The following is a 22,420-nucleotide window of genomic DNA, read 5'->3' on the forward strand; positions in this document are numbered from 1 at the left end:
TGATTTTCCAAGCTTTTTTTTTTAATCCAACTTAATAAGTCATCCAATGTGCATTTGATTCATGCTTCTTAAACTAAGTGTGGTGAAGGATTTGCTTTTTTTCTCTTAACTTCCAATCCCCATCATGAACTAATAGTTTTGTAAAAATACAATGTAAAAAATTTTGAGAGAAATGAAATGAAAAAAGATATAAAATTAAAGTCTCTATTTTTAATTAGATTCAGTAGATATAAAATGAGTGTCAAACTGTTCTAAGAGTTTCTAATACTTACTTTCAATTTCTGTACTTAACCACAATATGGACCTGTAACAAACAGTTCATATTCTGGTCCACAGGTCACACTCTGAATCTACAACTATGTATATAGTCCAAAATTTGTTTCTGTCCTTAAGTGTCATCAAATAAATTCCATACATAATCATATAACTGAATAAAAGATAATCTGGCCTTTCTCTTATTTCTGAATGAGAAAATAAAAGATATAATTTTTACCCCCTAGTAGATCACAGCTTAAATACAGAATAGAAGAAATTCTTAGCAGAAAAAAATGTTTAGCTTTGTTTTTTCTAAAATTTTTAAAAAATGTTGCTACCTTTAACATTCACTTATTGGAGACCTACTACATGACAGACTCTTGGACCATATCAGTGAACAAAGACAAAAGTTCCTGCCCTTGTGGAGCTGACATTGGGTTGGGAGAGTGAAACAGGAAACAAGAAATAAACAAAAACCATAAATAATAAATAAACTATTCCTTATATTGGAAGATAATAAATGATTAGGGGGAAAACCCAGAATGAGATAAGAAGAACCATGAGCAGAGACTGCATTTTTAAATAAGGTAGTCAGGGCAGGCCTCCTTGAGAAGATGACAACGGAGCAGGATTGGAGGGAGGGGATGCATGTGGGTATCTCCGGGAAAAGCATTCCAGGCAGAGGGAATAGACATTGCAAAGACCCTAAGGCAGGAATGTGTGTGGTATCTTCAAAGAACAGAAAGAAGGCATGAACTGGAGTGGAGAGTGGAGGAGGGAGAGAGGGAATGAGAAGGTAAGGAAGGCTCCAGGGAGGAGTTGAGGTTGGAGTTGGACAGTGTGGGGTCGTGTAGCTACTGTGACCTTGGCATTGCACTCTGAAGGAAATGGGAGTCATTGGAGGGTTCTGATCAGAGGAATAAAATGAATTGTCTCACAGTTTAAAAGGATCTCTCTGGCTGCTGTGTGGAGAGCAGACAGTGGGGAGGTGAGAATGGAAGCAGGAAGAGCATGGCGAGGTTACTGCAGAAAGCCAGGAGGGAGCTGACGGTGGCTCAGGCCAGGGTGGCAGCATGGAGGTGGCCAGAGGTGCTGGAGTGGTGGGCTCCAGTGATCCTTCTGCCTCAGCCTCCCAAAGTGCTGGGATACTGTGTTGATGGCACCAGTAGGATTTCTTGACAGCTTCGACGTGGGATGTGAGAGAAAGAAAAAGCATGATTCCTAAGATGTTTGGTCAGAAGAACTGGAGGACAGGCGAGTCCCAGGGAGAAAACAGGAAGCTCAGATTTGCACATGAGAAGTCTGAGAAGCTAAGAGAGACATCAAGGGGAGATGTCCAGGAGGCAGTGGAGTACGCAAGTCTGGAGTTCAGGGAAGAGTCACATCTGGAGATACACAGGTGGGAGTTGTCAGCACAGAGATTAAAGTCATGAGATGGGATCGGGTCACCAGGGAAATGAATGTAAATAGAGAAGAGATCAGAAAAGACTGAAGTCACAGCAAAGGATGCTGTGAAGGAGTGAAAAACAGGAGAGTGTGGCGTCCTGAAAGGTAGGACAGGTAAGTCTATCACTGGCCAAAAGGAAGACACCGTGGTAGCTGGTTACTCTTATTTTTGGGTAGTGAAGAGGGGATACAACTCCCTGGGTGTTAGTGTGCAAAGATAGTTGTTTTTGCAAGTTCTAAAAATTCTAAGCAATGGTGGTAACAAGGGAGAGACTGCATAGTCCATTAAATGCCCCTCGTCGGGAAACTGTTTATTTCTGCACAGCTGCTGGCACAGACCAATGACTCTGAACCCACGGAACACATTAAAATCACCTGGAGAGCTTTTTTTTTTTCTTTTTTTAAGACAGAGTCTGGCTCTGTTCCCCAGGCTAGAGTGCCGTGGCATCAGCCTAACTCACAGCAACCTCAGACTCCTCAAGCGATCCTCCTGCCTCAGCCTTCAGAGTAGCTGGGACTACAGATGTGTGCCACAACACCTGGCTAACTTTTTCTATTTTTCAGTAGAGATGGGGTCTCACTCTTGCTCAGGCTGGTCTCAAACTTCTGACCTCAAGCAATCCTCCTGCCTCGGCCTCCCAGAGTGTTGGAATTATAGGCATGAGCCACCGTGCCCAGTGGACCTGGAGAGCTTTTTAAAATTTTATTTATCTGATTTTTTTCAGAGACAGGGTCTCACTCTGTTGCTAAGGCTGGACAGCAGTGGTGCGATCATAGCTCACAGCAGCCTTGAACTCCCAGGTTCAAGCCATCTTCCTGCCTCAGCCTCCTGAGTAGCTGGGACCATAGGTGTGCCATGACCACATCCAGTAATTTATTTTATTTTTGGCAGAGATGGGGTCTTGCTATGTTGCCCGGACTCATCTTGGGCTCCTGGGCTCAAGTGATCCTTCTGCCTTGGCATCCCAAAGTGCTGGGATTACAGGCAGGAACCAGCATGTCCGGCCCTGGAGAGCTTTTTAAAAAGACAAATACTCTCCCCCTTCTACAGACTGTGATCCAGTCAGTGTAGCATAATGCTGGGCTTGCGAGTGTGGGCTTCCAGCTTGATGGGCACCAGGCTGTAGCTGTACACGAAGCTGTGAGCCATTTCCTTCCCTGCATCTTTATCTACTGCCCCTGCCTTCCCTCAGCCCGACAGCAATCTGTGATGCTCCCCAGTGGATACTTGATACCTATTTTTCTCAGAAAATTGAGTACCAAGTAATGTTCCCTTTTAACTATAATTCTCACTATTTCTCCTTTATGCTTAACATAAATAATCAAAACAAAAATTAAGACACAGCTGTTACAGATTTCTAGTTCTTAATAACAAACTGTCTCCAACTGGCCAAATATAAAGCAACAATTAGGGTGTTTTCATCAACATGATCTCATTTTAAAATATGGTTACTTTATAACATAAAAACGTTATCATTGCATAAGAGCTGGATAGATTCCTAAAAATGATCCCTCCAATATGCTTATCACAGAGGTGTGGAAACTGAGGCCCAGGGCGGAAAAAATCATGCCCAGGTTGCATGACTGATCCTGGTGGCAGAACAAACTCTGGGAGAACCCAAAGCAGCCTGGACTCCAGGGGACTGGCCAGTTCCCTTTCTACTCAACACTCTCTTTCAGCGATTTTTTTTTTTTGAAGTCTGGTATCAATTATCATCTGCAGAGAACTGATATCTTTGAGGCCTCCCCTTTTTTCTTTAAATAAAAACTTGTCCCCTACACTATGAAGTTATGTACTACAATAACCTTATGGTGACTTCACAAGTGACCAAGAAGAATGCCACGGAGGCCTCATAAAAGTGTCTTTTTTAACACACAAAGAAAAAGGAGAGAGCTGGACAAAGGAATCCTAACATTTTTAGTGTATCTATTACCTACAGACCAGCCCCTAGGGAGCCCAAGAGTGCAAGCTCCTCCTAGGCACCAGCGCCAGATAATTCTCAGTTCTCACGACTGTGTGCTTCACACAGTCTATGCCCATTTTACAGAAGGGGCAAGCGGATTCCGAGACATCACTCGCTGTAGGGGAAGAGGCAGGGGAGCTGCACACCAACCGCTCATCTTCAGGCTCCAGTCGAGCCCACCAAAACCTCGACACTGGAAGCTTCTCTTGTATGCACTTGTGGTGGGCAGAAAAATGGCCCCCGAAGGTGTCCACATCCTAATCCCCAGAAACTGTGAATGTCACCTTACATAATAAAGGGACTCTGCTGGTGCGATTAAGTTAAGGATGTTGAGAGGGGAGAACATGCCGGGTTCCCTTGGGTGGGCCCAATGTGATCACAAGGCTCCCCGCCAGAGAGAAAGGACGGCAGGAGAGGCAAGGCCAGATCCATGTGGGGACAAGCAAAGGCTGGGGTGGTGCCCAGCCATGAGCCGAGCAACGCAGGCTGCTTCCAGGAGCTGGAAAGGGAAAGGAAAGGGATTCTCCCCTGGAAGTCTCCAGAAGGAATGTCCACCCACTTTAGAGTTCTGGCTGCCAGAACTCTAAGATAATAAATTTGTGTTGTTTTAACCTACTAAATGTGTGGTAATTTGTCATAATAGTAATAGGAATCTAATACAACACCATTTCCCTTATTTAAAAAGTATTTCAAGTTGAACTGTCCTGGAGTGAGAAATAACAACTAGACTGGATAACTTGTGTTCCCCTGCCCCCAGACCTAAAAAGCATACAGACTAATCAGCAATGCTGTATTAGCATTCTCACAAAAACAGCTGATCTCAAACCAGATAAAATTGTAATTATTAACCATTAACATCATCTCATGTTTCAAATTAGACAAGCCTTTTTTACGCATGAACTTCCTGAACTTTCTCCACTCCAAATAAATTGAGCAGGTTTCTAAAATCAGGAGTCCCACTTAAAAAACTTATTTCCTGTCCACATTAACATCAGTGGGGGCCCGGCGAGGGCGAGCGCGCCGCCCTGGAGTCGCTTAGAGCGTGGGGCCGGGGAGCCACCCGCCGCGGGCCCGGGAGGGGCGCCCAGGCGCCGGGACGGTTCCACTTTGTGCCGGGAGCAGGGCCAGGGGCCGCACGCGTCTCCGGATGGCCTTGGCCGCCGCGCGGGCGTCCCCGGGGCAGGGCAGCCCGGCGCTCGGTCGGCCAGCGGCAGCCCGGACGCCGCGGGCTGGCGGGCGGCGTGGGGCGCGGGGTGGGCGGCCTGGTGGGCCCGCGGCCGGGCATGGCACGCCGTCCGCCCCGCGCTCCGCACCGACCGGTGGCCCGCACCGGGCACCTCCGCAGCAGCTTCCTTAGGGGAAGGGAGGTCCTGGGTGCTGGGGAGACGGTGAAGGGAAGGACTCGGTTTCCCCTCGGTCTGGTCCACGCATAAAGAGCGCAGCCATCCTGCGGCTTGAGGCCCTGGACTTGCCGGGAAGGTTGAAATTGGGCAAAGATGAGACATCTGTCTAGAGAGGTGTTCTCGGGCATCACTGACGACGAGGTGGTGACAGTTCTAGGGCAGATGCGTCCCAACTAGGAATTTCTGCAGGCTACGCCGCGGGAAGTCACCATGTTGTACAGGCTCACAATGACACTGGGGACAGTATGAATGATGATTACACCACAAATGGTTCAAAAGAAAGTTTTGGAGAACAAGATCTTTATCTTCCAGTTGCAGATGCGGCAAGAATAATGAAAAGTGTCCCTCAGAGGGCCAGCCTTGTCCAAGCACGCGAGCTCTGAAAGCCGCCGCGGAGAATCCGGAGCCAGCAGAGCGGAGCGAGGCTCCGCCAGTCCCGCAGAGCCACGGCCCGCGACAGCGACTGCAGACAGAAAGGCTGGGGGATGGGGTCCCAACCGCGGCCCGCGACAGCGACTGCAGACAGAGAGGCTGGGGGATGGGGTCCCAACCGCGGCCCGCGACAGCGTCTGCAGACAGAAAGGCTGGGGGATGGGGTCCCAACCGCGGCCCGCGACAGCGTCTGCAGACAGAGAGGCTGGGGGATGGGGTCCCAGCCCACCGCAGCCGGAGGGCCAGCGGGAAGGACCAGGAGGCGGCGTTTACTAGCCAGTTACTAGCTGGCTTAACCGCGGCAGAGGGTGGACTGCAAAGTGTTATGGTTTACACAATATATTGGCAGATTTCTGAAGATTTCCAACAAATTCAGTTTTCATGATCTGATGAAATGGTGCAATGGGGAGTGGAGAGAAGCGACAAAGGCATTAGAAGGAGATGACTGGTGACAAGCAGTCCCTGTGTATATTTAAATAGCTGTAATGTAGCTTCCGGGTGCTTGACCAGTTGAGGTGTTAATTCTAACTTAAGAATCTTTTTCATGAATGATTTTAAAGAAAAATTTAGATTTTAAAGGTATTAATTTTTTTGTATGAGAAAAAAGTGGGACAAAAAAAATTCTGTGGTTGGCTGATACCACTTATGCTAAGAAGAAAAGTGATTTTAAGGTTTTGTCACTTAAAGACGTTCTCATCTACAATGATGTCAGCTACCTGAGATCATTAACAATTACAGCATTATACTGCATTTAAATGAGTCATTCCTAAACAGGTCATTTTACATGAGATATATGTTGAAACGTTAATTCCTGTCCCCCTCAAAGAGGACAGGAATAATCTCTTAGAGAGATTAAAAACAGTTAAAATTTAATTTCTTAGTTAAGGTTTTGTGTAAATGTAGTCTCACAGAGCCTCATCAAAATATATTTCTCAAAGTCTTTTTATTCATTCACAAACCAAATTAATTTATGCTTTCAGAATCCACTGAAGGCCCCTCACGTACCCAACACTGGCTTGATCCTGGGTTTTGAAAGACCCAACACACAGTGAACAGTAAATTGACCAGCAAACACATTCTAATGAAAACAGCCTAAACTAATTTCCCCAAACACACTTGTAGATGCCCTTCACCTATAAAGCTTACTGTCTGTGGATATTACCCAACTCCACTGACAAAGGTTTAAACTGAGTTATTAGATTACTAATCTGGGCAAAGCTTATTGAAGACTGCGATATGAATGACTGGTGTTCAAATCTTCACATATTTTTCAAAAATACCCATTATTTCAATGCAGTAAATCTGCTTTGAAATCTATAATAACTCAGGCAATATTAAAGCTAAAATGAGTGGCATGACAAAGATTCTATATTCATAATACATTTATACATTGTATACTATAGGCCTGCTGGAAATGTTAGCTAACTCCATCATTTTCAAGGCATTAATTAAATTACATCACAATTTCATGAACAATTCTGTGAGGGCATTACTGCCTTCCTTCTAGGTTAGATACCTTGCCCTGCCCCAAATCACAGTCAGCACACAGGTGTGCAACGGCAAGGACCACCTCCTGACTCCTAGGTCCAGGAGCACTCCCACCACATGCAATCCTTAATGACTGGTGAACACTCTGCTCCTATTAGGCAATGGTGATCAGTAGAGTTTCCAAATAAATTAACTGAACTTGTCGGTTAGCTTAGCTCGAATTCCTGGCTCTAAACCACACTTCCCCAACCTCATCCAGCTGTCCTATAATGTAGAATCCCTGGATGGAGGGGAGAGAAGGGCTGTGGAGGGGAGCTATTACTGTGTAGTAGTTATGAGTTTGTGCTTGTGGAAGCAACATATCAGAGTTCAAATCCCAGTTCCCCCAACTACTCTGTGACCTTGTACACATTATCCGACTGCTTCAAGTTTCCGTATCTTTATCAACAAAATTAGAATATTGCCTAATCATAGCCACTGACACTTAATAATCCCTTATTCTGAGAGCTTTCCTTATATCATTTCATGTCACCCTTATCAAAATCACAGCCATGTGACACAGGAGTGTGGTTATAAGGGCAGTTAGCTAACTTGCTCAAACACACAGCAGTGCCAGAACAGGAACTTAAGTCACCTGGCTGCAGGACCTCTGTTCCCCCAAGAGGTGCTTGTGACCAGGAAAGCATCTTCTTAGAGAATCTGATTCAGTAGCACTGAGGTTAATTAGATTTTTAAGAGCGTAGGAATCAAATTTTTCAGAAGTACACCAGAGATATTCTATCATCAGGTAAGTTTGGAAAACACCATATTGGAACAAATGTAAAAATAAAAACTAAATAAAAAACAAAACAAAAACAAAAAATAAAAAAGACAAAAAATAAACAAACAAACAAACAAACAAAACTAAATAAAAACCAAAATGACCGACTAGTAAAAATAAGACTGTTACGCTCTTGCTGGGGCAGTATCAGTGTTTGGATGCCTCCATGGCTGTTCACACTTGTTGCTGTGCACGGAGGCTCCCTACCCCGTGACCCATTCTCCTGAGCACCTACCCTGACAACTTGTGGAACAGGAACTGGACTTAAGCAAATACCATCCAGATTTGAGTCCTGATTATGTCACTTCCTTTCTAGACTGGGTGGGTGAGTCACTTTACATCTGAGCCTCAACTTTCTCATCTATAAAACAGAGATAAGTGTTGGCTTACAGAATTGGTAGGATTAGCAAACACAAGTGTGTAAGAGGCCTTTATTAATCTTCACTAAATGTAAAGTGCCAAACAAGGATCAAAAATGATCCCCGAGGGTACAGATCATTACTAACAAGCCAGCTCTTCAGGAGCAGAAGCTCCTGTCTGCATTGGCTGCAGTCCTGCCCATAAATGCAGTTGCTGGTGGGAGGGGCATGGAGCTTGGCTGTTCCAGCTTCCTGAAGATGATCACAGATGTCTAAGAAAAGGAATTTTTCTCCAAGATAAACTTTATTTCAAACTTTTAGCTTCATGCCAAGAAAATGCTTTACTTGGGAAAAATGAATTTTCTAAAATTTCACAGAAAACAAGTTAGCAGGGAATGTGCTTTATCAGGGAATTAGTAATGGAGGGAGACCTTTTACCCTAGCTAAAGATTAACAATGATAACTAAGTTATTAAACTGGAGACTTGTTGTTGGTTAAAACTACTGGATTTTGAAAGAATTATGAAAAAGTCTGATTCCCCAGTTTGTGTGTTAGGGCCAGGCAGGTGTGAAACAGCCTGTTAGAGTCACCACTGTTCACTGTCTAGGGGACAAAACTGAGTGCCCACTTGTCCCAGACACTGGACTTTCCATGCATTGTTAGATTGCTAAATCCTCTATTTTCCCTATTTTGTAGAGTAACTAAGAGAAATTAAATAGCATGCCCAAGATGACACGGCCTGAAGTGACAGTTCTGTCTGACTTTGTACAATTCTGACTCTCTGGAGGCGAGAGATGTGTCCACAAAGGACGATCGCACTAACTCAAGGAGCCTAAAAAGCAAATTTACTAATTTATGTTTGGCTTTAGCTGGTCATTTGCACACAGCATTCCTTCCTTATTGGTGTGGCCACAGAGGAGATCACATTATAGGTCAGAAAGTTGAAACCTATGCAAAGAATTAGATTCATTCAAGGGAATTTTCACTCAGCCACAAATTTGTGTTGCATACTCTTCACTAGTCCAGGGATAGTCTATATAGAGACATGGGGCCTGTCTAGAGTCTGGAAGACATGGAGAATTGCCGCCTTCTGCCTTTCTTGCTGTCCCCATTTCCTCCCCTCCCACGCAGATCCCACCATTCTAACTTTAAAACACCCATGTGACAATACAATCATTGCTCATATTCCAGTCCTTAAGATCAACTTTGGGTGTGGGTTTCTTAAGCAATATCTTGGGATGGGTGAAGTTCTTACCCATTTTTAAAAAAATTCTATTGATTTTCACTTGAAATGGTGGTATCAGCCTGTAAAAATGATAAAATACTGCAAAACTATAATATTTTAGACATATGCAGTTGAATGTTTTACCACCCACTTAAAAGAGTCAACTCACAGATTACATTATGCCAAAGTCTGTGAAAATATTTACAAATTAACAGTGGTTAATGAGAAACTTAGTAACTTGGAACTTTGTGTAATTAAGTGCCGGTTTGATACATATTCTAACAATGATTTTCCACTTTCTGGGCAACAGTCAGCCTTTTTTTCCTTTTTTTAAAAATGGACTCACTGCTACTGATTTTGTATCTTTAACCGGAAGGAAAAACTTGGTCCCACTCGTGATTCTATTCCAACTAAATAAATACATCTCACCACTGCTGCAAAGGAGCATGCGGATGCCTGACTCCATTCGAAGGCACCGGGGAGCAACGCAGTTGGATGGTGGGTCTGCTCTAATAGCCACTGCTTGTCCTCTCAGCTTTCTTTGCAGGAAATGAGGAAGGGGAAAAGGATGTTTCCTACCAGTTGGGGCCTTTCTACACCCATCCCCATGGAATTTCATAAAATTTTTATGGAAAATTAAGAACATTCTAAACATTTTACTGATCCTGAATTACAACCACCCCTTGCTATACAAGTTCCTCTCTGACAACTGCCACCACAGATACAGACCCTTTCCTGAACATCCATGTGGCCTAAAGCCTGCACATTGATCTAACCCATGAATACATACTTAGGGAAATTCATATTAGAGCTGAGATGGGAACTGATAGATCTTCCTGTCCAAACACCATCATTTCTGCAAGTGAGACCCCTGCAGTCCTGAGAGGAGAAAGGACCTGCTTGAGGTCCCATAACTTCTTGGTAGACCCTCTATTCATCCTCCCAAACAGTTCCTTCTCATCTTATGTGTCAAGTCTGAGGCCAAGAATGTAAGAGCTGCAAAGGCCCCTTATTCACTGCATAGCCTCTGGCACCTGTTACAATGCCTAGAACATGGAAGCAGTAAACTGTAGATGAACTAAGAAGTGAAAATCCAGATGCACCCAGGTTAAAGGCTAGAAGTTGAGGCAAAAAAGGGATTAGAACCATGAGAAAAGCATAAAGAAAACACCATGGGAGTTCAGAGAAGAGCTGCCCCTGCAATAGTTAAGTACCCAAGCCCTGAAATCAAGCAGAGCTAGAATTTTTCTTCAAGCACTCAACAAATATTCATTGAGGGCCTACTTGGTAGAGGCAATTGCTAGGTGCAGGGGACAGACAAGTTGAGCAAGACAAACATGGACCCCATTCACATGGAGAGAATAAAACAAACAGTTCCAATTAGTGACAAATGCTATTAAAGAAAAAAGCATGGGGGTTGTGTAAGGAAAAGTGTGTGCTATTTTAGACAGCATGGCCAGGGGAAAGCATCTTTGAGGAGGCAGCATTTCAGATTGAGACTCAGATAGTCTTGCACTGCGGATAGCCAGCTGTGTGACCTTGCGCAGGTTGCTCAACCTCTCTGAGCTCCAGTTTTCTCATCTGGATTGTGGATACAACACCAAGTACCTCAAACAGCTGGAAGACTGTAAAAGTAAATGGACCTGAAGTACCTGGCACACATTTAGTAGGTATTGTGATTACCGTCATTCTGAGAAGGTTAGGGACCTGTGACACGTGGGAAAGAGTAGGAGAAAAGCTTGCAAATACAAGGTCAGTGGGGAACCACTACTGTTCCACGAATCTACTGTACTTACTTGCTCATCTCTTCCCTACTGGATGCGAGTTCTAGGGCAGGGACCAGGTGGTCTCTTTTCTGAACCCCATCCCCGCTCTGCACCGGGAGAAGCCCAGAGCTAGGAGAGTGAGGGCTGCGGGGTCGGAGCCACCTGGTCACCTGGCAATTGCTCGCGCCCGTCCGCGCGGCTCCCTGTCCCCGCGGCAGCCATCTTGGGTGTCTCCCGGGTGAGTTTCGTCACGCTGCCGCCGGGAACAGCATGGCAAGGCGCTCCGGGGCGTGGGAGGAGGAGCCCCCTCCCCCGGGGGCGAGACGCCCCCCCCACGGGGCCTGCGGAGCGCCGGGGCCCCCGCAATGCTGGAAGAGGGAGCCCCAGCGGGATGGCAGGTGTCCTGCCGGGAGCGGGATGGCAGGGGTCCTCACGGCGCAGGGACCCTGGCCCGAGGCCAGCGAGGGGGTTTCTGGCAGCGGAGCCCGGGGTCCCCGACGTCCGGGCCGCGCGCGTGCGCCCCGCCCGAGCCTGCGCGCCCCCGCCGGCTCTCCGCGCGCTTCTCGGCCGCCCCGGCCGGGCCCCCCACCCGCGACTCACCGCTCCCCCGGGCCGCCGCCGCGCCGCTCGCAGGTCCCACTCGCGCCGCCTCCGCCGCCACCGGAAGCGCTTCTCCCGCCACGGCGGCCCCACGCGCCGCCGCCGCCCCGGAGCGCGCCCTCAGAGCGCGTCCTCGCGCGGGCCGGCGGGCGCGCGCCCGGCCGGAGCCGCGGGGCCCGACTGGGACCCCACCCCGGGCTGGGCGCGGCGCCGCGAGCCCGACGCCGCGAGCCGCGCTTGCGCTTCTGGCCGCGAGCTCCCGCGCTCGTCCCCGGGCCGGTGCGCTCCGCGCAGGCCGGCGCCGCTGCTTCCCGTTTTGGCCTCCCGCGCGCGGCTGGCCCGGCCCCTCCTGCGTTCCGAGGGCCTGCGCGGGGTCGCATCCCTCACTCACGCACTCCTCTCGTCGTTTAAACCGGGTTTCCCAAAGTGTGGGAGCTTGGCACCCCCGGTGCCAGAAGGTGTTTTTAGGCGGTGCAAGTGTCAGACATCATTTATGTTTTCAAACGACAACAACAAATTACCCTGGCTCCGTTCTGGAGAACAGGCTGAAGGAGAGGCCATGTGCAGGCAGAACAAAGGCCGCTTAGCGAGGCTTAGCCAGGAGAGGGGGAATCACCCGTGTCGTGGACCAGGCTGGTAACGGTGGAGGGAGTGAGACGTATTAGATCCCAGGCGTATTTCGAAGGCAAATGAAATCTGATAAATGGTGAATTAAATTACATCACATTCATGGATAGAAAGATTCCATTTTTAAAGATGTAAATTCTCCCCCAAATAACTTAGGTAGCATGATTCTTATAAGGCTGGTGGCAGGCATCCCTCCCCTCCCTAATGGCAAAAGAAGCCCCTCCTACTCCTCCATACCCGCCCTAAAGCTGAAACAAAGAAATTCCTCACTCTTCCCCCCAAAACCTTCCCTCCAGAGAAACTCCCATCCCCCACCCCTAAAAAGGTATATAAGCCCACCCAGACTTCTGGGCGGGGCCCCTTCTCTTGTTCCACTGGTTGGACCATGAGGCTTGCCTGGGCCCCTGTCTTGGGACCCGTTACCCCCACCTGGGAGCACCCCAATAAAGCCTCTTTACTTATCCCTTTTAACTCTGCTTGTCTTTCTTTCTCTGGCGCCGCCCACTCCATTCTTAAAACCTTACAATTCTAAGGAGAATTCTAGTGGGTATGATGGTGTGTATGTATAACTTGACACTTTTACTAAAATGTGTGTGGCAAAATAAGGAGCCAGAAAAGCCAAAACAATGTTGAAGAAAAGAGCTAGATGAAGAGACTTGTCCTACAGGTACACAACTTGTTATGAAGCCATGGTAGGTAAGAAATGTGGTGTGTTTGTGCCAGGATCAACAAAGAGCTTCCATTACAACCAGAAAACCTTGGGAGTAGGCAACAACAAATAACTATTTCTGTTCCCGAGTCTGTGGGTTGGCCGGGCACTTCTGCTGACCTGAGCTGGGCTGTGCAGAGCTCACTCATGTGTCCGCGGTCAGCTGTGGGCTGTCAGCAGCTTTGCTGATCTTGGCAGGGCTCTCGCACATGTCTGGGGCCTCAGCTGGGCCGGCTGGGCCGGCTTGGCTCTGCTCCACATGCCTCATTCCTCCAGTGGACGCCTGGGCACGCGCACATGGTGCAGGCGGAGCAGGGATAGAGTAGATGTGCCCAAGGCCTCTTGAGGCCACAGCTCGGAGCTGGCACACCTTCACTTCTCAGGCACCCTAATGGTCAAAGTCAGTCACGAGGCCAGCCTCTATTCAAGGAGAAATAGACTTTATCTCTGGATGGGAGGAGGTGCCAAGCACATTGTGAACAGGTGTAGATAGATATACAGACAGGTGGAGAACTGGGGAATTCTTTTTCTTCAAAAATTCTGTTATGTGTAGTTTTTGCCTTTCCAGCAGCCCAGTTTCTTTTGGGGAATTCCCTTCCTCACTACATTTGATCTTGTCAGATTGTCAATCATGGGACTTTATCTTTTCATGCCTGCCACAGTCACAGGTACATGACCCAAGCTGGGCCAAACAGAATCTTGCCCTGAATTTATATGGAAACACTGGAGAAGAGAAGTAGCTTCTCTGCCAGAACTGCCCTTTTGCCAGTGTGCAGAAGTGAGACTGAGCTGAAAGACGTGAGAGATAAAGTTCAGATGACACCATTTCGGGGCTGAGCTCAGCCAATCCTGAAGTTAGATCCACCTCCTGGGCACCCAGCTATGGAAGCCAATAAATCCTGATCTATCTTTCTTTCTTGCCTCTCTCCCTTCCTCCCTCCCCCCCTTCTCTCCCTCCCTCCCTCTCTCTTTCTTTCTTTCTTTCTTTCTTTCTTTCTTTCTTTCTTTCTTTCTTTCTTTCTTTCTTTCTTTCTTTTCTTCTCTCTTTCTCTCTTTCTCTTTCTCTCTTTCTTTTCTTTTCCTTTCTTTTCTTTTCTTTTCTTTTCTTTTCTTTTCTTTTCTTTTCTTTTCTCTCAAGCTCTTTTGAGTTGGATTTCTACCCTTGACTGACTGGGGGGGTTCACAGAGGTGGTGACATTTGAGCTGAGTGCAACTGAATTTGAAAAAGTAGAAAAAGAGGTAGACAAAGGAAGAAGAAATGAGACAAGGAATTAAACACAGAAAGCAGGTATCTATATGAGTTCCCACCATTGTTTTAAATAAAGATCTTTGAGAAACAGCTTCCACAAAGCTAAAGTGGTATTTTTGTTTGAGAGTTTGCTTGGGAATTCTTGCTAGGCTTCCGTCAACAAAGGTTGCAAAACCTTTACAATTTAATATGGACTTTGACCCATTCAGGGCACAGCAAAAACAAAACAATGCTTAAGTCAGCAAAGACGGGGGGACATTTCTAGCTGAGGAAAGGTCTTGCTGAATGTATTACAAGATGAAGGTTTTGTCAGAGTGGAACAGGAAATGCAGTGAGAACCATGTTTTTTTTTTCTTTAAATTAACTCTTTAATGAAAACTTTAAATTCTAGGTGATATTGGCCATGTTATTTTTGATGAAAAAAGAAATACATAATCATATGAATTTGAAAAGTTTAGAAAAGTACATGTACACACTCAAGGCTATTCTACAAAAACCTCCTGTTAGATATTTAGTATATTTCTGTCAGTGGAAAAGAAGCCAAACTCTGTAGAATAATTTAAAGAGGTTTATTCTGAGCCAAATTTGAGGAACATGACCCAGAGTCATGCCCAAGAAACCTTGAGCAAGTGGACTTGCTGTAGTTGGGTTACAGTTTGGTTTTATACATTTCGGGGAGACAGGAATTACGGGTAGTCATAAATCAATATGTGGAAGGCAGACATTGGTTTGGCCTGAAAAGGTGGGACATCTCAAAGTGGGGGCTCACGACCTGAGAAAATAGGTGGGTTTAGGGATTAAGGCAGGACAACTTGAAGCGGGGGCTTACAAGTCATAGGTGGATTTAGGGATTATCTAGTTGGTAATTGGCTGAAAGAATTAGGCTTTATCCCAAAGACCAGGAATCAGTGGAAAGGAACTCTTGAGTTAAGATGAGGGTCTTCTATCTTTTATGTGATGCTATGCCAGAATCCGGGTGGGAAGTAAACCACATCGTAAAAACCTCTTTACTGAGACTTTATCATTTGTAGGCGTAACTCACCAGGCCCCCTTCGAAAGGAATTTTTAGGCAAAGAAAAGATCAGAGTTCAGTCCTCATTTCCTTCCAAAATTTTCCTTTGTTTTCTGACCAATCAAACTTATGTTCATAGAGTGCTTGAGTTTCAGCTGTCTGTGCGTATTACCTGGAAGCATGTGGCACAGCGCTCAAGCACGTGGGCTCTGGACACAGCACACCTGGCTTCTGACTCCACCTCTGCCTCAGTTGGCCCTGAGACCCTAAACACACCAGTTCCTTGATTTCTCTGTGCCTTGGCTTCTTCATCTCTGAAGTGGGGTAAGGCTTACACCTGCCTCATGGGGCTGTTGAGAAGAGTACCTGAGCTTATGTCCATACGGAGATTAGCAGAGAAGCTGGCCCACGGTGAGCCTTGCTGACTGAGAGCTATTGTTCTTAGGGTTCCAGTTTCACAGATCCCACTGTACTTCATAAATCTCTCTGCATAGTTTTAAAGTCCTGTCTTCTCTGTAGACCACAAACCCTTTTAAAATAAGAAACTCATCTTGTGCAACTTTCTATCCCCGGCGTCTAGCAGGACATCAGTGGATTCAGTATTCATTTGCTACATAGGTGGTTAGAATCCTGGTGCACATATTTTGTGTTCTGCTTTCTTCACTTAAGGTTGTGATTTATAAATATTTTCTCAGGTTGCATTATAATCTTCATTATTTATTCATTCATGATTATTATTCAATCAATGGTTATTGAACAATGATTCTGCATTAGTAGTTATTCCAAGTGCTGGGAAATCTACATTGAATAGAACCAATTTAACCCCCTGCCCTCATGCTGCTGATAGTCTAGAAGGTGAAGACAGATGATAAATATAATGAATAAGTAAAATATCTAGCATGTTAGAAGATAGTAAGTGCTATAAATAAATTTAAAAGGGAGGGGTGACAGGGGGTGGGCAGGGAAGACCCTTGGGGAAGGCGCCCTTTTTTGTTTGAATGGCTGTGGAATATTCCATAGAGCTGCTATGTCATCATCCACCCAACCTGGCGAGGGGACTCCTTTGGTACTATCCACTCATGCAAATTCAATTCTGCGTGGTTTCTTTCCTCGTGTAAGGGGAAAACCCAGAGATTCTGGGTCCAGAAACTCAGCAGAGCCTTTTAGAAGAAGGGAGGGAGGGGAATGTCTGCAATCGAGTGCCCACTGTGAGCTGGGCATGCACCGTGTGCACTAATCACTTGCTCAGACATCTTTTCTAGTTCTGACTCGAACCTGACCTGTATCAGTCAGAGTTCTCTAGAGAAACAGACCAATGTAATATATCTATATCTGTGTTTCTATCTCCATCTCTATCTATCTGTCTAGAAAAAGAGATTTATTTTAAGAAATTGGCTCACATGGTTGTGGCAATTGGCCAGTCTGAAACCTGTAGGGCAGGGCAGCAGGCTGGACACTCAGAGAGGAGTTGATGCTGTAGTCTTGAGGCTGAACTTCACTGGGGAGAATCAGTTTTTTCTCTTAATGCCTTCAACTGATTGGATGAGGCCCACCCATATCGAGTAATCTCCTTTCCTTAAAGTCAAGTGAGTGTAGATGTTAACCACATCTACAAAACTCCTTCACAGCAACACCTAGATTAGTGTTTGATCAAATAACTTGCTCTATAGACTAGTCAAGTTGGCACACAAAACTAACCACAACGCTACTTTTCCTCTGATTTTACATCTCCATTTCTACTCTTGCCTCTAGCTATTCAGTCCCTCATCTTTTGGAAATGTGAGTTGAACCATGTATCCTCTACTTTTAAATCCTCAACAGCTTCCGGTTTTACACACGATAAAATCTGAACTCTTCACCATGGCCTGTGGTCCCTCATGATCTGGCCTGTCCCATTTCTCCTGTTTCACCGTATACCATGCTCCCCCTTGTTCGTGTTAATATTGCCTGGACAGGCCAGCTGATTCCTACCTCAGGGCCTTTGCATATACTGTTCCCTCTGCCTGGAATGCTCTCAGGTCAAAATGTTACCTCCTCTTATGAGCCTTCCCTGACCACCTGTCTGGAGTAGCCCCTCCCACTCACACTGGAGCTCATCACTCATTTATTTCTTTTACTGCACTGTCACTATTCAAAGTTACCTTGTTTACTTGTTTTTGACTTGTTTCTTCTCTATCTCACCAGGTAGAATGTTGCACCATCGGGCAGGGCTCCTGTCTGCTTTCTTCCTCATTGTGTCCCCAGCTCCTGGAGCAGGGCCTGCCGGTCACCTTCACTGCCCAAATCCTGAGCGAGGATGCCTGTGGCCTCCAACCCTCTACTCCTGCTCCTGGAACTGGTTGCAGTGGCCACTACCGGAATGGAGTCACCACTGTCTGGGCAGGCGTGTCTGACTGGCTGAGCTGAGGTCGGATCAGGCCCTCGCTGTGGAGGCCGACAGTTCCCGCCTGCCACCCACAGGCAAAGTTCCCTCACGCCCTCTCTCAGTCTCCCGCTCCCGGCATCATCCTGCCCCGCTTTCTATCATCTGCTTTCTATGGTTTCTACCACTAATTCCTAATTATTTTTGCCTGCTCTGGAACGAATTCATGTTCTGGAATATTTATTATTCCTCTAAATGGAATCATACAGTATGCACTTTTTGCATGTCTGTATCTGGCTCCTTCCACTCAGTGTGCTTTTTGAGATACATTCCTGGTGTGGTGTTGGAGGTACCTGTACTTTGTTTTTTTCTCACTATGGCATAGAATTCTGTTATGTGAGTATACCACAATTTTTTGTATCCACATTCCAGTTGATGGACATTTACAATATTTCCAGTTTTGGGCTACTGTGAATAAAGCAGCCAAGAACATTCAAGTATTAACATTTATGGATATAAGAGTAGTTATTATTAATTTTTTTGTATCTAGTTCTCACTGTTTGTTGGCATGTGTTTACCCATTAGTTATGCTTCCAGGGTGATCTTTTCAAGATACAAAGCTCATGCCACTCCGCTTTGAAAGCCTGTTCTTGCCCTCCAGATATAGTCCAACCTCCCTGGTATGGCATTCAAGGCTTTTTGATTCTGGCCTCAGCTTCTAGTCAGTTTCGACCTTGCCTCACATCTTGATGAAACACATCTACCAGCGTACTGTTTCTGGAATGTGCGGGGCTATTTTCCTCCTCTTTGCCTCAAATGCCTTTCCCCAGAGAGCCTTGATTCCTGGAAAAACTGATACACATCCTTCAGGGCTGAGCTCAAAAGACACCTCCTCCAGGAAGCTGTCCTTAAATTTGCCAGGCACTTTATGGTACCCTCCATTGGGTGCATACTCTAGTATTAACATTTGGTATTAATCATGCTTTGGCATTAATGTTGTTAAAGCATTTGTTTCATTACATATATGTCTGTGATCACAGTCTGTCTCCTCTTTTTGTCAGTGGGCTGTCAGAAGGTAGAGAAGGAGGCTCTGAGTTGGGAAGTGACTCTGAATGCCACACAGCTGCAGGTCTGCCTGACTAGGATTAAATGCTCTTAACACAAAATACTTAAGAATATATTAAACTAAGAAGGTGAAAGACCTCTATGGGGAGAACTATGAATCACTAAAGAAGAAAATAACAGAGGAGATAAACAGATGGAAAAACATACCATGCTCATGGATTGGCAGAACCAACATTGTTAAAATGTCTATACTACCCAAAGTGATCTACAGATTCAATGCAATCCCTATTAAATTACCAACATTATTTTTTGCATATCTAGAAAAAATAATTATCCACTTTTCTGGAACCAGAGAAGACCCTGTATAGCCAAAGCAACCTTTAGCAAAAAGAACAAATCAGGAGGCATCACATTACCAGACTTCAAGCTATACTACAAGGCTATAGTAAACCCAAAAAGCATGATACTGGCAGAAGAACAGAGACATAGACCAATGGATCAGAACAGAGAACCCAGATATAAAACTATCTGGGTAAACTATAGCCATCTGATCTTTGACAAACCAGACAAAAACATACACTGGGGAAAAGATGCCCTATTCAATAAATGGTGCTGGGAAAATTGGACAGCCACATGTAGAAGACTGAAACAGGATCCACACTTTTCACCTCTCACAAAAATCAACTCACAATGGATAACAGACTTAAACCCAAGGCATGAAACCATAAGAATTCTAAAAGAAAATGTTGGAAAAACTCTTATAGACATTGGCCTAGAGAAAGAATTTATGAAGAGGACCCCAAAGGCAATCACAGTAACAACAAAAATAAAATGCGACCTGATCAAATTAAAAAGCCTCTGCACAGCCAAGGACTCAATCATTAGAGCAAATAGACAACCTACAGAATGGGAGAAAATATTTGCATCCTATACATACGATAAAGGGCTGATAACTAGAATCTATAAAGAACACAACCAAATCAGCAAGAAAAAAAATCAAACAACTCCATTAAAAAGTGGGCAAAAGACATCAACAGAAACTTTTCAAAAGAAGATAGACCATGGCCAGTAAACATATGAAAAACTGCTCAACATCTCTAATCATCAGAGAAATGCAAATCAAAACCACAATGAGATATCACTTAACTTCAGTGAGAATGGCTCTTATCAAAAAATCCCAAAACAACAGGTGTTGGCATGGTTGCAGAGAGATAGGAACACTCATACACTGCTGGTGGGACTGCAAACTAGCACAACCTCTATGGAAAACAGTATGGAGATTCCTCAAATAACTAAAAGTAGAACTACCATTTGATCCAGCAATCCCACTACTGGGATTACCCAAAGGAAAAATAGTCATTTTATCAAAAGGACACTTGCACTCAAATGTTTATAGGAGCACAATTCACAATTGCAAAGATGTGGAAACAACCCAAGTGCCCATCGATACATGAGTGGATTAATAAAATGTGATATGTGTATACTATGGAGTACTACTCAGCCACAATAAATGGTGAACTAATGCCTCTTATATTATCCTGGATGGAACTGGTGACCATTCTTCTAAGTGAAGTATCAGAAGAATGCAAAACAAACACCACATGTACTCACCATTAAGTTGGAACTAATCGACTAACGCTTATGTACACATATAGAAATAACATTCATTGGAAATCAAGCAGGTGGGGGGGGAGAGGAGGAGATGGGTAAATTCATGTCTAAGGGGTACAATGCGCACTATCTGGGGGATGGACACACTTATAACTTTGACTCAAACATTACAAAAGCAATTTATGTAACCAAAACGTTTGTGCCCTCGTAATATTCTGAAATTTAAAAAAAAAAGAAAGAAAAACACTACAGCACAGTGTGGAGTACATACTAATTGGCATGCACTAGGTTAATCAAAATCAAGGGCTGGTGCTCGAAGGTCCTCTAGGGCCAGCCAGGCTGTTGTAAGGAGAACAGCAGAGAGTGTGGAGCTGGCCCAGATGGAGAAAACACACCACCAAAATGGGCAGAGTCTGCTCAGCCCTGCAAATTGTTGCTGCAGGAATAAGGGTTCCTTGTGACCACATATTCTGATTCATTTTAAGAGAAGCCCAAAATATGGAGTTTTATATAAAATTTCCTAATTTTTGAATGTTGATAATTAAGTTATTTTAAATACAAGGTAATGGCTGTAAGTCTAGAAGAAAAAAATAAAAAAGAAAAATATAAAAAAATACTGGCTGTAAGTTTGGAGGAAAAAAATTAAAAAAAGAAAAATATAAATACAAGGTAAGACAATGAAAGTATGTTTTTGGGCTGAATTCAGGCCACTGTTCACTAACCTGTTCCTTGCACATAAACTTCTGTTGTGCAAAATCTGCATTCTGATAATTCTTGCTTTGGAAGATTGAGAATAAAAATGAAAAAAATATCATTGCTTTGTCGGCAAAATGCAGATTCACTTGTAAACCAAGCCAAATCTAGTTCTCCCTAATGCCCCATTTGTTTGCTTATTCACTAATTATGTTCCCTGATGATTGCATTGGGTGAGGCCCAGTGAAGGGTGTTGGGGGCACTGAGGTGAGTTAGACACAATCCCTGCCATCGAGACGCTCTGGGGCCAGCGAAGAAGAGAACAAAATGCACGCAGGAGCCAGGTAGTTTAAGCGGCAGCCATGGAGCCCAGAGGAAGGACCAACTGGCCCATTCCGGGTATGTCAGAACAGGCTTCCAGGCAGAGGTGACAGAGGAAGCCATGCTTAAAGGGTAAGGAGGAGAAAGGGAGTGAAGACGCAGGGACAGGACATTCTTTGCAGAGGAACAGTGTGCATGACTGTGTGAGTGGGAGGCGGTGGCTCTTGTCGGGGAATGATGGGTGGGGGATCTGGCTGGTTAGGGGGACAGGTGTAGCCCTCTCTCACCCAGTTGGGGGGTGCATAGCTAGAGGACGTGTAGGAGTTCTGCCTTGGCTGGGGTTGAGGTCAAAGCTGGAGGGAGTGGACCCATGGGTCCCTTCACTGAAGAAGTTAGGGAGGGAGTGGGGCCGCAGCCAGGGGCCAGAAAGAGAGAGTCAAGTGCCCAGCAAAGCAGAGAGGCCAGAGTGGCAAAGAGGACAAGTGGCAGCCAGGACTGTTTCTCAAGGCGGAGTGTAGGTGGCAAGAGGGTTTCCTGCAGGTTTGTACCAGTCCTGCCAGTGACTTTCAACCCTGGCTACACATTAATCACCTGGGGGGCTTTTAAATATTCTGGTTATTTTTTTACAATTTCCCAGGCCACATCCCAGACAAATTACATCAGCATCTTAAGAGGTGGGGCCTGGAATCTGGATTTTTAAAGCTTCAGTGTGCAGACAGGGATGGAAGCCACCACTGTGAAATGGATGGGCCAGATACCAAAGGACCAAAGAATCATTCTCCACTGATTCCAAGTGATTCCTGCAGTTTTGAGCCGCACGAGGTTTGCTGCAGGATCTCAGTGGTAGCTGTAAGGCTGGTGGTGGGCACCCCTCCCCTCCCTAATGGAAAAAGAAGAAGCCCACAAGACCTGCCGAGGACAATGCCTGCAAGCCCCAGCTAAGTTAAAGGACGACCACACCTGGATGGTTACCCCGATAAGGGTCTCGGTTCCTGGAGTCCATACATACCACC

General features: G+C 45.5%; 1 protein-coding gene across 3 annotated transcripts in view; it reads right to left on the reverse strand.

Annotated features, from left to right (window-relative positions):
- SFXN1 (sideroflexin 1) overlaps nt 1-11,902 on the reverse strand; it is a 42,269-nt gene extending 30,367 nt beyond the window's left edge. The window contains exon 1 of one of the 3 annotated variants that reach the window (XM_045529913.1): nt 11,759-11,902. The gene's annotated coding sequence lies outside the window, so the exon portion shown is untranslated. Of the gene's footprint in view, nt 1-11,188; nt 11,301-11,758 lie in introns of those variants that run through there. The other 2 variants (XM_045529914.1, XM_045529915.1) reach the window with 2 other exon arrangements.
- Nucleotides 11,903-22,420: the final 10,518 nt, after the last annotated feature.

The sequence above is a fragment of the Lemur catta genome, chromosome 18 (genome assembly GCF_020740605.2).
Source record: "Lemur catta isolate mLemCat1 chromosome 18, mLemCat1.pri, whole genome shotgun sequence".
Taxonomy (NCBI): Eukaryota; Metazoa; Chordata; class Mammalia; order Primates; family Lemuridae; genus Lemur; species Lemur catta.